Genomic DNA, 2426 nt, shown 5'->3' on the forward strand with positions numbered 1-2426 from the left:
AATTTTGGCATAATCTTGCACCTAAGTGTCTGATATTCAAATTTCGCTTTCTGGGTCGAAACTACTCGAATTTCCTCACTCACGTTGTTACGACTAAATCGAGTTTTCAGTTCTCTATCCAACGATGCCAAAACGAATTCTCTGGCTCTAATGGTTCGTGAGAAACTTCAAAAAAAGGAGCGTCATGATCAAGTGGATTTTGCAACTCAAAAAAAACCTCGCAAATCTAAAACTTCCTGAATTCAATCCTTTTTTGAGAAAACTGCCAACATTTACCCATCCATGGTTCACTTTCTAAAAAGGCCATTTATTTCTGTCTAGAATGATGTACAAATCAGCGTTCTTGCTCATTTTGCCTCCGAGAAATGAGCAAAAACGGGACGGAAAACATGAAATTTTAGCATAATTTTGCACCTAAGTGTGTGATAGTCAAATTTCGCTTTCTGGGTCAAAACTACTCAAATTTACTCACTCACGTTGTTACGACAGAATCGACTTTTCAATTCTCTATCCAACGATGCCAAAACGAATTCTGTGGCTCGAATGGTTCTTGAGAAATTTCGAAAAAAGCAGCGTCATTTTTGAGGGGATTTTGCAACGCAAAAAAACACGCAAATTTCAAACTTCTTGAATGCAAGCATTTTTTGAGAAAACTGCAACATTTCCTTATCGACCGTTCACTTTCGAAAAAGGCCATTTAGTTCTCTTTGGAATGATGTAAAAACGAGCGTTCTTGTTCATTTTGTTTCCGAGAAACATGTCAATATCATCACATATCAATAAGAATAATGAAAATTCAATCAAAATGTGCATGAATTTATTTTCAACAACCGCAAACTGAATTTTGAGTTACAAAATGTACTGAAAAGTAACTAACTGATTAACGTAATTTCTTTACTGAGAATATTTTGCTTGACAAATCGTCTATTCGACAATCGCAAAATCGGTCTTCATCAATTTCCTCTTCATAACATTTTTTCGTCAGCAGGTTGCGCGCTTTTTGAGCTTTTTTACGCGTTTTATTCCCTTACTGTTGCCGCTATCCAATTTCAGTCTGGAACAGTTTTTACAGCTAATTCTTTGGGTTTTTTGCTAGTTTTAGGAGTTTTGAAATATCTGCAGATTTAACGAAGTTACGGGCAAGACGGGGACGGTTCCATTCGAACGGTTGCCAACATTCAGGGTCAATTTCTAAAAAAATGCGCTTTTTGTATATTTATTTTAGACTGTTATGCTGTTTAAGATTGCTTGAATTTTCAGGATTCTCTACAAAATATCCGATTCCCCGACTAGCTTAATCTGTTTGAAATGCTCTTTTGTTGTCTTTTAAAATCCGCTCTCTTCTTGGTTGCTTTTCAGTTAAAAAATGTACAAATTTCGACCCTTTTCTTTAAAACATCGCTCTGTTTACCTCTTTGTCTACTGCTCTTTATTTGTTTTTTAAATTTCTTCGATTTCCTAATTTTTTCCAGTTAAAAATGTTTGAAACTGCAGATTGTTTTTGAAAATGTCAAATTCACGCTCTGTTTTTATAGTTTTTTAATTGTCTTTACTCTTAGACCGTTTTGCTGTTTAAAATTGTTTGAACTCCCCTGCTAGCTTACTCTGTTTCAAATGCTCCTTTGTTGTATGTTCAAAATCCATTGGCTTCCCAGGGGGGTGTTTCAGTGGAAACTTATACGAATTTCAGCGTTTTCCTTTAAAATCTCGCTCTGTTCATATTTTTTTGTCAACTCTTCATTACTTGTTTTTTTAATATCTTGCATTTCCTAAGTGTTTTTCAGTTTAAAATGTTTGTCTGATTAATTTATCGGAATCTTAAGCAAAATTTCCTTTCTGCAAAATGCAATCGATGTAAAGCGAAATTATGCAACAAAACAAGTACGTCGAACTTTAAACGGCACATTCGGAGAATTTTGGCGCAGAAACAGTGCAGTGTTTTTAGCGGTTATTGATACTTAAATAGGTTTATTTATTAAAAAAATTATGAATTATAAATGTAATAAAATTGTTTCTGCAAATGACGCACAATTGCTCATCACTTCTTAAAGTCGCTCTCAATTTCAGCGTTTAAAATCAAGTTGGAAAGCGCAAAAAATCCATCAAATACCTCCATATGCACTTTTCGTTCAGGCTTTAAATTTGACTGACAATTTTTCCATTTTCCCGACAATTTTCTACCGCCGATTCCGAAATCGAATTTCGGGTCAAGGCCTGAACGACGTTCAGTTAATCATGGGGACATTCATAAATTAGTAACAGGGGCAATATAGACTTTAACGATGCAGCAAACACCGAGGGACAAAATGGGTCAATTTCATTAATTTTAGATAGCACGAAAATCCAGGTTGGAAAGCCAATAAATAATATTTTTCCCGTTCAGCTCGACTCGTTAGTAGAGGTGGGATAAACGGTTATTTTTCTGT

The sequence above is a fragment of the Dendroctonus ponderosae genome, unplaced genomic scaffold (assembly GCF_020466585.1).
Source record: "Dendroctonus ponderosae isolate FM_Combo_2020 unplaced genomic scaffold, Dpon_F_20191213v2 Dpon_F_20191213_6, whole genome shotgun sequence".
Taxonomy (NCBI): Eukaryota; Metazoa; Arthropoda; class Insecta; order Coleoptera; family Curculionidae; genus Dendroctonus; species Dendroctonus ponderosae.